This window comes from Oncorhynchus masou, chromosome 31, assembly GCF_036934945.1.
Source record: "Oncorhynchus masou masou isolate Uvic2021 chromosome 31, UVic_Omas_1.1, whole genome shotgun sequence".
Classification (NCBI taxonomy): domain Eukaryota; kingdom Metazoa; phylum Chordata; class Actinopteri; order Salmoniformes; family Salmonidae; genus Oncorhynchus; species Oncorhynchus masou.
The window spans coordinates 81,965,211-81,978,933 of record NC_088242.1 but is presented as its reverse complement, the minus strand read 5'-3'; the positions used below and the strand labels follow the sequence as shown (position 1 = coordinate 81,978,933).

At 54.5% G+C, this 13,723-nt stretch overlaps 1 long non-coding RNA gene across 8 annotated transcripts in view; it reads left to right on the top strand.

The window, feature by feature from the left end:
- LOC135524558 (uncharacterized) overlaps positions 1-13,173 on the top strand; it is a 67,916-nt gene extending 54,743 nt beyond the window's left edge. For all 8 annotated transcript variants that reach the window (XR_010452991.1, XR_010452992.1, XR_010452996.1 and 5 more), the window contains one exon: positions 12,025-13,173. This is a non-coding gene — a long non-coding RNA (uncharacterized LOC135524558). The remainder of the gene's footprint in view (positions 1-12,024) is intronic.
- The last annotated feature ends 550 nt before the right edge of the window (positions 13,174-13,723 follow it).

The following is a 13,723-nucleotide window of genomic DNA, read 5'->3' as shown; positions in this document are numbered from 1 at the left end:
TGGTGTGTCCGTGCTGTGGTGTCTACGTGCTGTGGTGTGTCTGTGCTGTGGTGTCTCCGTGCTGTGGTGTCTCCGTGCTGTGGTGTGTCTGTGCTGCGGTGTGTCTGTGCTGTGGTGTCTCTGTGCTGTGGTGTGTCTGTGCTGTGGTGTCTCCGTGCTGTGGTGTGTCCGTGCTGTGGTGTGTCCGTGCTGTGGTGTCTCTGTGCTGTGGTGTCTCTGTGCTGTGGTGTCTCCGTGCTGTGGTGTCTCCGTGCTGTGGTGTGGCTGTGCTGTGGTATCTCTGTGCTGTGGTGTCTCCGTGCTGTGGTGTCTCTGTGCTGTGGTGTCTCCGTGCTGTGGTGTCTCCGTGCTGTGGTGTCTCCGTGCTGTGGTGTCTCCGTGCTGTGGTGTCTCCGTGCTGTGGTGTCTCCGTGCTGTGGTGTGTCTGTGCTGCGGTGTGTCTGTGCTGTGGTGTCTCCGTGCTGTGGTGTGTCTGTGCTGCGATGTCTCTGTGCTGTGGTGTCTCCGTGCTGTGGTGTGTCTGTGCTGTGGTGTCTCTGTGCTGTGTTGTGTCTGTGCTGTGGTGTCTCCGTGCTGTGGTGTCTCCGTGCTGTGGTGTCTCCGTGCTGTGGTGTCTCCGTGCTGTGGTGTCTCCGTGCTGTGGTGTCTCTGTGCTGTGGTGTGTCTGTTCTGTGGTGTCTCTGTGCTGTGGTGTCTCCGTGCTGTGGTGTCTCTGTGCTGTGGTGTCTCCGTGCTGTGGTGTCTCTGTGCTGTGGTGTCTCTGTGCTGTGGTGTCTCCGTGCTGTGGTGTCTCCGTGCTGTGGTGTCTCCGTGCTGTGGTGTCTCCGTGCTGTGGTTTGTCTGTGCTGTGGTGTCTCCGTGCTGTGATGTCTCCGTGCTGTGGTGTCTCCGTGCTGTGGTGTCTCTGTGCTGTTGTGTCTCCGTGCTGTGGTGTCTCTGTGCTGTGTTGTGTCTGTGCTGTGGTGTCTCCGTGCTGTGGTGTCTCCGTGCTGTGGTGTCTCTGTGCTGTGGTGTCTCCGTGCTGTGGTGTCTCCGTGCTGTGGTGTCTCCGTGCTGTGGTGTCTCTGTGCTGTGGTGTCTCCGTGCTGTGGTGTGTCTGTGCTGTGGTGTCTCTGTGCTGTGGTGTGTCTGTGCTGTGGTGTGTCTGTGCTGTGGTGTCTCTGTGCTGTTGTGTCTCTGTGCTGTGGTGTCTCCGTGCTGTGGTGTCTCCGTGCTGTGGTGTGTCTGTGCTGCGGTGTGTCTGTGCTGTGGTGTCTCTATCACCCCTATCTACCACTGATGTTATTAGCGAAGAGAGAACATTGGCACATTGGGAGCCCGGCTTTTTTGACAATCCTCTGCCACTGCCTCCTCCTCCTCCTCACCGCAACATAAAACCTGCATCCTCACCACATATTTTCTTTATACATTCTCAGCGGTGGTCAGCCTCTGCCAGCGTAGCACAATCTCTATGTAAATGTATTCTGATTAATTTGTTGCCCAAAGACCATCAGCTCAGCTGGCTGGAGGAAGAGGGCTGGGGTGGGGAGGAAGGTGTTTCCACACTGGGCTATAGCTGTCTGGGCTTGCTGTTAGATTGCTGTTAATACTAGCGGCTAGGAGGTGTACCCCTGCCAAAACGTCCAAAAACCCCTATTAAACACTGTTTATGTTGGGCTGTGATTTACAAATGGGCTTTTGCCTTTGGTGTAGCACCCCTGTGTCACAGCGCTTTTCCATCAGGCACGCAGCAGACAGCTAAAGAATAGAATGGGGGGTGGGGAGGTCCTCACTCAGCAAGCGTAGGGTGACGGGAAAGGGGAGGGAGGAAGGTGTGAGCGTTTCCAGCTTTGGGAGGGACTCCTCTCTACAACGCAGTTTGGTGTTCATTTTGAGATATTCCTGAGTGCATCGACACAATCTCTCTCTCTCTCTCTCTCTCTCTCTCTCTCTCTCTCTCTCTCTCTCTCTCTCTCTCTCTCTCCTCTCCTCCTCCCTCCCTCCCTCCCTCCCTCCCCCTCCCTCTCCTCTCTCTCTCTCTCTCTCTCTCTCTCTCTCTCTCTCCCTCCCTCCCTCCCTCCCTCCCTCCCTCCCTCCCTCCCTCTCTCTCTCTCTCTCTCTCTCTCTCTCTCTCTCTCTCTCTCTCTCTCTCTCTCTCTCTCTCTCTCTCTCTCTCTCTCCCTCCCTCCCTCCCTCCCTCCCTCCCCCTCTCTCTCTCTCTCTCTCTCTCTCTCTCTCTCTCTCTCTCTCTCTCTCTCTCTCTCTCTCTCTCTCTCTCTCTCCCTCCCTCCCTCCCTCCCTCCCTCCCTCCCTCCCCTCTCTCTCTCTCTCTCTCTCTCTCTCTCTCTCTCTCTCTCTCTCTCTCTCTCTCTCTCCCTCCCTCCCTCCCTCCCTCCCTCCCTCTCTCTCTCTCTCTCTCTCTCTCTCTCTCTCCTCTCTCTCTCTCTCTCTCTCTCTCTCTCTCTCTCTCTCTCTCTCCTCCCTCCCTCCCTCCCTCCCTCTCTCTCTCTCTCTCTCTCTCTCTCTCTCTCTCTCTCTCTCTCTCTCTCTCTCTCTCTCTCTCTCTCTCTCTCTCTCCCTCTCCCTCTCTCTCTCTCTCTCTCTCTCTCTCTCTCAATTCAATTCAATTCAATTCAATTCAATTCAAGGGGCTTTATTGGCATGGGAAACATGTGTTAACATTGCCAAAGCAAGTAAGGTATATAATATATAAAGTGAAATAAACAATAAAAATTAACAGTAGACATCACACATACAGAAGTTTCAAAACAATAAAGACATTACAAATGTCATATTATATATATATATACAGTGTTTTTACAATGTGCAAATGGTAAAGGACACAAGATAAAATAAATAAGCATAGATATGTGTTGTATTTACAATGGTGCGTGTTCTTCACTGGTTGCCCTTTTCTCGTGGCAACAGATCACAAATCTTGCTGCTCTGATGGCACACTGTGGAATTTCACCCAGTAGATATGGGAGTTTTTCAAAATTGGATTTGTTTTCGAATTCTTTGTGGATCTGTGTAATCTGAGGGAAATATGTCTCTCTAATATGGTCATACATTGGGCAGGAGGTTAGGAAGTGCAGCTCATTTTCCACCTCATTTTGTGGGCAGTGAGCACATAGCCTGTCTTCTCTTGAGAGCCATGTCTGCCTACGGCGGCCTTTCTCAATAGCAAGGCTATGCTCGCTGAGTCTGTACATAGTCAAAGCTTTCCTTAATTTTGGGTCAGTCACAGTGGTCAGGTATTCTGCCGCTGTGTACTCTCTGTGTAGGGCCAAATAGCATTCTAGTTTGCTCTGTTTTTTTGTTAATTCTTTCCAATGTGTCAAGTAATTATCTTTTTGTTTTCTCATGATTTGGTTGGGTCTAATTGTGCTGCTGTCATGGGGCTCTGTAGGGTGTGTTTGTGAACAGAGCCCCAGGACCAGCTTGCTTAGGGGACTCTTCTCCAGGTTCATCTCTCTGTAGGTGATGGCTTTGTTGTGGAAGGTTTGGGAATCTCTTCCTTTTAGGTGGTTATAGAATTTAACTGCTCTTTTCTGGATTTTGATAATTAGTGGGTATCGGCCTAATTCTGCTCTGCATGCATTATTTGGTGTTCTACGTTGTACACTGAGGATATTTTTGCAGAATTCTGCGTGCAGAGTCTCAATTTGGTGTTTGTCCCATTTTGTGAAGTCTTGGTTGGTGAGCGGACCCCAGACCTCACAACCATAAAGGGCAATGGGCTCTATGACTGATTCAAGTATTTTTAGCCAAATCCTAATTGGTATGTTGAAATTTATGTTCCTTTTGATGGCATAGAATGCCCTTCTTGCCTTGTCTCTCAGATCGTTCACAGCTTTGTGGAAGTTACCTGTGGCGCTGATGTTTAGGCCAAGGTATGTATAGTTTTTTGTGTGCTCTAGGGCAACAGTGTCTAGATGGAATTTGTATTTGTGGTCCTGGTGACTGGACCTTTTTGGAACACCATTATTTTGGTCTTACTGAGATTTACTGTCAGGGCCCAGGTCTGACAGAATCTGTGCATAAGATCTAGGTGCTGCTGTAGGCCCTCCTTGGTTGGTGACAGAAGCACCAGATCATCAGCAAACAGCAGACATTTGACTTCAGATTCTAGTAGGGTGAGGCCGGGTGCTGCAGACTTTTCTAGTGCCCGCGCCAGTTCGTTGATATATATGTTGAAGAGGGTGGGGCTTAAGCTGCATCCCTGTCTAACCCCACGACCCTGTGTGAAGAAATGTGTGTGTTTTTTGCCAATTTTAACCGCACACTTGTTGTTTGTGTACATGGATTTTATGATGTCGTATGTTTTACCCCCAACACCACTTTCCATCAGTTTGTATAGCAGACCCTCATGCCAAATTGAGTCGAAGGCTTTTTTGAAATCAACAAAGCATGAGAAGACTTTGCCTTTGTTTTGGTTTGTTTGGTTGTCAATTAGGGTGTGCAGGGTGTGCAGGAGGGTCCCTCTCTCTCTCTCCCTCTCTCTCTCTCTCTCTCTCTCCCTCTCTCTCTCTCCCTCTCTCTCTCTCCCTCTCTCTCTCTCCCTCTCTCTCTCTCTCTCTCTCTCTCTCTCTCTCTCTCTCCCTCTCCCTCTCTCTCTCCCTCTCTCTCTCTCTCTCTCTCTCTCTCTCTCTCTCCTCTCTCTCTCTCTCTCTCTCTCTCTCTCTCTCTCTCCCTCTCCCTCTCTCTCTCTCTCTCTCTCTCTCTCTCTCTCTCTCTCTCTCTCTCTCCCTCTCTCTCTCCCTCTCTCTCTCTCCCTCTCTCTCTCTCCCTCTCTCTCTCTCTCTCTCTCTCTCTCTCTCTCTCCCTCTCCCTCTCTCTCTCCCTCTCTCTCTCTCTCTCTCTCTCTCTCTCTCTCCCTCTCTCTCTCTCTCTCTCTCTCTCTCTCTCTCTCTCTCTCTCTCTCTCTCTCTCTCTCTCTCTCTCTCTCTCTCTCTCTCACAGAGGACCAGAGATGATGGAGCTTGTCATTGACCTGCTTTTAATCACCTAGTTAGTCTAATGTAGGATCTATCCATGGTCATCAAATAGGATCATTGTGATCTAAAAAACTGTAATAAAAGATATTGCAGGCGGATTTTTTTGGACATAATAATGAATGTATTACATGTTTAATAGATAATACTAGTTGTGAGAGAAATGTAAATAATTCTAAGTTGAACTATGAGGCAGCCCACTGAGAGTGGTTATTTTTGGATCGTGGTTAGGAGAATAATCTTAACACAGTTATACATTTTGTACTTTCTATCTTTCTTGCTTTCAAGCTGTTTTTCTTGCGACTTCACTTTTTTCTTTTCTTTAGTGTTTCCCTCCTTTCTGGCTGTGGGGACGTGGAAGTGTGCTTTGCTGAGTCCATAAAGAGGCGTTTTAAAAAGCTGTGTTAACAGACGAACAATGGTTAAATGAGCCCCCCTTGGTGAGGGGCTGGTACCCATGGGGACTCAGCATGGCACTCTATTGGCCCAGCTCTCCCCGGTCCCCCATTCACCACTCAGTCATGGTCACTTATGGTGGAGGGAAAATCACACGATTCATGCAAGGCGTGATCCAATGACATTTTAATGAGCCCCTACTTTTTTGGGGGGCCAGACTGGACAGACTGGATTGATACACCTTCAGGTTTCCCCAAGTTTCTGTCAGTCAGGTCAAACCAAACTCTCTCACTCTCTATCTCTCTATTTCTCTCTCTGTCTCCATCCCTCTATCCCTTTCTTTCCTCTCTCCCTCTCCCCTCCTCTCAGGCCTTTTGGCCCACCAGGACCAGAGACAAAGCTCCCACAGCCCAGTAACAGTCTTTATGTTGCTCCTGCTGCTAGTTACCATGACGATGTCATCAGAGAACCACCCTTTTCTGCTGCCACAATAGAGGTTTTCTTTGTGAGGGTGTTTACAATTAACATTTTTACATGCATAAAAAATTATGTAACTGTTGATCTAAAATTAATTTTGATACTTATGGAATTCAGCATTTTGAAAGGAGACAACTTATATAGTATCTGTGATTATTTTCCAGTCTCATTTTTCATTATGACAGAATAGTCTCTTTCTGAGGCATCACATCACACCATGTATCACACTCATGTGTCCTATGGTGTGTGTACAATATGTCAGTGTTGTCTGTGTGGTATGTCCATGGTCATTAAACTGCCTGACCACATCACCACACTCAACCATCATCTAGCCGTCCACACACTGCAACCACCAGGCTCATACCACAGGCCCTGAGCCAACAGCCCAGCAGCACACACAAACATCCAGCATCTCCCTCGGCAGAGCCTCCCCACTGAGCTGCCTGTCTTTCTCTTGATGCACCCTGCTTCTCATGAGCCTCACTACTAGCTGACATTGGTGGCTGTGGTGGGGTGCAGAATGAGTATGCAGCAGAGCAGACAGGCCTGCTGTTCGAATGAGGAGCCCAGAGCAGAGTAGGGTAGAGCGGAGTAGAATAGAACAGAGCAGATGGAGCAGCAGTCTACCAGGGGATTGAACAGCACCTTCCCTCCTCTCCTCTCCTCCCCTCTCAGCCCCGGCCTGTCCCAAACCTTAATGGGACATCAGACAGACAGGCAGACAAGCGTCATTGAGCACAGTGCCCAGCCACCACACCCCCTCCTCCTCCTTCTCCATCCTCCTCATCCCGTCCAAAAATACACCCTCTTTCGCACCATGGATACAACCTCAGTCTCAGCCACCCTCCAGGGCTATTGAGGGGTCCTAGACACCCCCCACCCCTCAGCCAAACTCTGCATAAATGATGCTGGTGCCTCTGTGCAGTCCTTTCAGCATCCCCACACTGTTTTCCATCCTCTCCTGCCCCCTGTCATCCCCCTCTCCCTCTCCTGCCCCCTGTCATTCCCCTCTCCCTCCCCTGCCCCCTGTCATCCCCCACTCGCTCTCCTGCCCCCTGTCATCCCCCTCTCCCTCTCCTGCCCCCTGTCATCCCCCTCTCCCTCTCCTTCCCACCTGTCATTCCCTTCTCCCTCTCCTTCCCACCTGTCATTCCCTTCTCCCTCTCCTTCCCACCTGTCATTCCCTTCTCCCTCTCCTTCCCACCTGTCATTCCCCTCTCCCTCTCCTGCCCCCTGTCATTCCCCTCTCCCTCTCCTGCCCCCTGTCATTCCCATCTCCCTCCCCTGCCCCTGTCATTCCCCTCTCCCTCCCCTGCCCCCTGTCATTCCCCTCTCCCTCCCCTGCCCACCTGTCATTCCACTCTCCCTCCCCTGCCCACCTTTCATTCCCCTCTCCCTCCCCTACCCCCTGTCATTCCCCTCTCCCTCCCCTGCCCCCTGTCATTCCCCTCTCATTCTCCTGCCCCTGTCATTCCCCTCTCCCTCCCCTGCCCCTGTCATTCCCCGCTCCCTCTCCTGCCTCCTGTCATTCCCCTCTCCCTCTCCTGCCCCCTGTCATTCCCCTCTCCCTCTCCTGCCCCCTATCAATCCTCTCCCTCTCCTGCCCCCTGTCATTCCACGCTCCCTCTCCTGCCTCCTGTCATTGCCCTCTCCCTCTCCTGCCCCCTGTCATTCCTCTCCCTCTCCTGCCCCTGTCATTCCCCTCTCCCTCCCCTACCCCCTGTCATTCCCCTCTCCCTCCCCTGCCCCCTGTCATTCCCCTCTCATTCTCCTGCCCCTGTCATTCCCTTCTCCCTCTCCTTCCCACCTGTCATTCCCTTCTCCCTCTCCTTTCCACCTGTCATTCCCTTCTCCCTCTCCTTCCCACCTGTCATTCCCCTCTCCCTCTCCTGCCCCCTGTCATTCTCCTCTCCCTCCCCTGCCCCTGTCATTCCCCTCTCCCTCTCCTGCCACCTGTCAATCCCCTCTCCCTCTCCTGCCCCTGTCATTCCCTTCTCCCTCTCCTGCCCCTGTCATTCCCCTCTCCCTCCCCTAACCCCTGTCATTCTCCTCTCCCTCCCCTGCCCCTGTCATTCCCCTCTCCCTCCCCTGCCCCCTGTCATTCCCCTCTCCCTCCCCTACCCCCTGTCATTCCCCTCTCCCTCCACTGCCCTCTGTCATTCCTCTCCCTCTCCTGCCCCTGTCATTCCCCTCTCCCTCCCCTGCCCCCTGTCATTCCCCTCTCCTCCCCCTACCCCCTGTCATTCCCCTCTCCCTCCACTGCCCTCTGTCATTCCCTCTCCCTCTCCTGCCCCCTGTCATTCCCCTCTCCCTCCCCTACCCCCTGTCATTCCCCTCTCCCTCCACTGCCCTCTGTCATTCCTCTCCCTCTCCTGCCCCTGTCATTCCCCTCTCCCTCCCCTGCCCCCTGTCATTCCCCTCTCCCTCCCCTGCCCCCTGTCATTCCCCTCTCCCTCTCCTTCCCACCTGTCATTCCCATCTCCCTCTCCTTCCCACCTGTCATTCCCTTCTCCCTCTCCTTCCCACCTGTCATTCCCTCTCCCTCTCCTGCCCCTGTCATTCCCCTCTCCCTCTCCTTCCCCCTGTCATTCCCATCTCCCTCCCCTGCCCCTGTCATTCCCCTCTCCCTCCCCTGCCCACCTGTCATTCCCCTCTCCCTCCCCCTACCCACCTTTCATTCCCCTCTCCCTCCCCTGCCCCTGTCATTCCCCTCTCCCTCCCATTCCCCCTGTCATTCCCCTCTCCCTCCCCTGCCCCCTGTCATTCCCCTCTCCCTCCCCTACCCCCTGTCATTCCCCTCTCCCTCCCCTGCCCCTGTCATTCCCCTCTCATTCTCCTGCCCCTGTCATTCCCTTCTCCCTCTCCTTCCCACCTGTCATTCCCTTCTCCCTCTCCTTGCCACCTGTCATTCCCTTCTCCCTCTCCTTCCCACCTGTCATTCCCTTCTCCCTTTCCTTCCCTCCTGTCATTCCCCTCTCCCTCCCCTGCCCCCTGTCATTCCCTTCTCCCTCTCCTTCCCACCTGTCATTCCCTTCTCCCTCCACTGCCCTCTGTCATTCCTCTCCCTCTCCTGCCCCTGTCATTCCCCTCTCCCTCCCCTGCCCCCTGTCATTCCCCTCTCACTCCCCTACCCCCTGTCATTCCCCTCTCCCTCCACTGCCCTCTGTCATTCCTCTCCCTCTCCTGCCCCTGTCATTCCCCTCTCCCTCCCCTACCCCCTGTCATTCCCCTCTCCCTCCACTGCCCTCTGTCATTCCTCTCCCTCTCCTGCCCCTGTCATTCCCCTCTCCCTCCCCTGCCCCCTGTCATTCCCCTCTCCCTCCCCTGCCCCCTGTCATTCCCCTCTCCCTCTCCTTCCCACCTGTCATTCCCATCTCCCTCTCCTTCCCACCTGTCATTCCCTTCTCCCTCTCCTTCCCACCTGTCATTCCCCTCTCCCTCTCCTGCCCCTGTCATTCCCCTCTCCCTCTCCTTCCCCCTGTCATTCCCATCTCCCTCCCCTGCCCCTGTCATTCCCCTCTCCCTCCCCTGCCCACCTGTCATTCCCCTCTCCCTCCCCTACCCACCTTTCATTCCCCTCTCCCTCCCCTGCCCCTGTCATTCCCCTCTCCCTCCCATGCCCCTGTCATTCCCCTCTCCCTCCCCTGCCCCCTGTCATTCCCCTCTCCCTCCCCTACCCCCTGTCATTCCCCTCTCCCTCCCCTGCCCCCTGTCATTCCCCTCTCATTCTCCTGCCCCTGTCATTCCCTTCTCCCTCTCCTTCCCACCTGTCATTCCCTTCTCCCTCTCCTTTACACCTGTCATTCCCTTCTCCCTCTCCTTCCCACCTGTCATTCCCTTCTCCCTTTCCTTCCCTCCTGTCATTCCCCTCTCCCTCCCCTGCCCCCTGTCATTCCCTTCTCCCTCTCCTTCCCACCTGTCATTCCCTTCTCCCTCTCCTGCCCCCTGTCATTCCTCTCCCTCTCCTGCCCCTGTCATTCCCCTCTCCCTCCCCTACCCCCTGTCATTCCCCTCTCCCTCCCCTGCCCCCTGTCATTCCTCTCTCATTCTCCTGCCCCTGTCATTCCCTTCTCCCTCTCCTTCCCACCTGTCATTCCCTTCTCCCTCTCCTTTCCTCCTGTCATTCCCTTCTCCCTCTCCTTCCCACCTGTCATTCCCCTCTCCCTCTCCTGCCCCCTGTCATTCCCCTCTCACTCCCCTGCCCCTGTCATTCCCCTCTCCCTCTCCTGCCACCTGTCAATCCCCTCTCCCTCTCCTGCCCCTGTCATTCCCTTCTCCCTCTCCTGCCCCTGTCATTCCCCTCTCCCTCCCCTAACCCCTGTCATTCCCCTCTCCCTCTCCTGCCCCCTGTCTTTCCCCTCTCCCTCCCCTGCCCCTGTCATTCCCCTCTCCCTCCCCTGCCCCCTGTCATTCCCCTCTCCCTCCCCTACCCCCTGTCATTCCCCTCTCCCTCCCCTGCCCTCTGTCATTCCTCTCCCTCTCCTGCCCCTGTCATTCCCCTCTCACTCCCCTGCCCCCTGTCATTCCCCTCTCCCTCCCCTGCCCCCTGTCATTCCCCTCTCCCTCTCCTTCCCACCTGTCATTCCCATCTCCCTCTCCTTCCCACCTGTCATTCCCTTCTCCCTCTCCTTCCCACCTGTCATTCCCCTCTCCCTCTCCTGCCCCTGTCATTCCCCTCTCCCTCCCCTGCCCCCTGTCATTCCCCTCTCACTCCCCTGCCCCTGTCATTCCCCTCTCCCTCCCCTGCCACCTCTCATTCCCCTCTCCCTCCCCTGCCACCTGTCATTCCCCTCTCCCTCTCCTGCCCACCTGTCATTCCATTCTCCCTCTCCTGCCCACCTGTCATTCCCCTCTCCCTCCCCTGCCACCTGTCATTCCCCTCTCCCTCCCCTGCCACCTGTCATTCCCCTCTCCCTCTCCTGCCCACCTGTCATTCCCTTCTCCCTCTCCTGCCCACCTGTCATTCCCCTCTCCCTCCCCTGCCCCATGTCTCCCCACCCCCAGTGTCTCCGCAGCCCCCCAATAGTCTCCCCAGTATAATATCCTGATAAATCAGCCATGCCTCCCGCTCCACCAGGCCAGACCAGGCCAAGCCAGACAAGACCAGGCCATGCCAGACATGACCAGGCCAAGCCAGACGAGACCAGACAGGTTATTGTTGATGTCTGTTTGGAAGGAACTCCTTGTAGGACCTCCTCTCCAGACCCCAGTAAAAGCGAGGAGGTTGTGTGTTATTAACACAACAGGACTATTTAGGGTTGTGGTCAGTTAATGCCTTTTCCTCCTGGAGAGCAGTTTCTTTCTCCTTGGTTGTTATGATAAGAGGGTCACAGGGTCTGGTGAGTCTGTAATAATGATGTTCTGTGTCGTTTGGTCCACGGCTCTCTTGTTGTTAGATTTCTAACCAGATATGTACATATGTATATCATCTACATTTGCACAAAGAAATCGCATAACTATCAGAGTTCTTCAATGGTGCTACATCAGATCATGTCTACTAATGGTTAAAAGCCCCGACAGAACCCCCCATGCAGTCTCATCTCAGAGAAGAATGATAATTAGGTGACAGTCCCTGACTCAGCATCCTCCCTCCCTTCCTCCCTCCAGACCAGACCAGACCAGACCAGACCAGACCAGACCTAACCTGCGTTATGCAGCCTAAGCGATCGTGACATCAGTTTATGACCAAGCAGGGACCAATGTCTATGACGTGTGTGTGTGTTTGGGAGCAAGGAGTGGGGTCAGTGTGTTTGTGTCTGGATCCTAATCCCAGAGGTGTTATCAGCCTGGTCCGGGTGATGAGGGTTCCCCTCCCCCTATAGGCTGCCGGTGCTGGGGGTCAGCCGGTGCGCCCAGACAGTCCCTACTCTGACCCTTGACCCCTAACTGTCGGCAAGCTCAGGGCTCACCCTAAACACTGATACAGATGACTGATACACACACACACACATACACACACAACCGGTAGTAAACAACAACAGCACAGCGTTACTGGGGAGGGGAGATGACACACACACACAACGTCACACTGCACGTGTGTACATGATCAGAGGGCACCTTTAAACTGTCAATCAACGTGTGCTGATGTTTTAGATGTCTGGATTTGAACAGGTTTACTGTCCATGTAGAAATGTTCATTGTCTTAATCAGATTCTTCTGTTGTCTTGTGTCTTTTCAGATGCTGAGGCTACAATGGCAATGCAGTGAAAGGATCAAGCATCAATGTCCTGACCAGACCTGACCAGACCTGACCAGAACTGACCAGACCTGCATAATGTCCTGACCTGACCTGACCAGACCTGACCAGACCTGACCAGACCTGACCAGAACTGACCAGACCTGCATAATGTCCTGACCTGACCTGACCAGACCTGACCAGACCTGACCAGACCAGACCAGAACTGACCAGACCTGACCAGAACTGACCAGACCTGCATAATGTCCTGACCTGACCTGACCAGACCAGACCTGACCTGACCTGACCAGACCTGACCAGACCTGACCTGACCAGACCAGACCTGACCAGACCAGACCAGACCTGACCTGACCAAACCTGACCTGACCTGACCTGACCTTACCTGACCAGACCTGACCAGACCTGACCAGACCTGACCAGACCAGACCAGACCAGACCAGACCAGACCTGACCTGACCATAGACCTGACCAGACCTGACCAGACCAGACCAGACCTGACCAGACCAGACCTGACCAGACCAAACCTGACCTGACCTGACCTGACCAGACCAGACCTGACCTGACCAAACCTGACCTGACCTGACCTGACCTGACCTGACCTGACCTGACCTGACCTGACCTGACCTGACCTAACCTTACCTGACCAGACCTGACCAGACCTGACCAGACCAGACCTGACCTGACCAGACCTGACCTGACCAGACCTGACCTGACCTAACCTTACCTGACCAGACCTGACCAGACCTGACCAGACCAGACCTGACCTGACCAGACCTGACCAGACCAGACCAGACCTGACCAGACCTGACCAGACCAGACCTGACCTGACCAGACCAGAGACCTGACCTGACCAGACCTGACCAGACCAGACCTGACCTGACCTGACCTGACCAGACCTGACCAGACCTGACCAGACCAGACCAGACCTGACCAGACCAGACCTGACCAGACCAGACCTGACCAGACCTGACCTGACCAGACCAGACCTGACCAGACCAGACCAGACCTGACCAGACCAGACCTGACCAGACCAGACCAGACCAGACCAGACCTGACCTGACCAGACCAGACCTGACCTGACCAGACCTGACCAGACCTGACCTGACCTGACCTGACCAGACCAGACCTGACCAGACCTGGACCAGACCAGACCAGACCTGACCTGACCTGGACCAGACCAGACCAGACCAGACCTGGACCAGACCAGACCTGACCAGACCTGACCAGACCTGACCAGACCAGACCTGACCTGACCTGACCTGACCAGACCTGACCAGACCTGACCAGAGACCAGACCTGACCTGACCAAACCTGACCTGACCTGACCAGACCTGACCAGACCTGACCAGACCAGACCAGAGACCTGACCAGACCAGACCAGACCTGACCAGACCTGACCAGACCAGACCTGACCAGACCTGAGACCAGACCAGACCTGACCAGACCTGACCTGACCAGACCTGACCAGACCTGACCTGACCAGACCTGACCAGACCAGACCAGACCTGACCAGAGACCAGACCAGACCAGACCAGACCCCAGACCAGACCTGACCAGACCAGACCAGACCTGACCTGACCAGACCAGACCAGACCTGACCTGACCAGACCAGACCTGACCAGACCAGACCTGACCAGACCAGACCAGACCACCTGACCAGACCAGACCTGACCAGACCAGA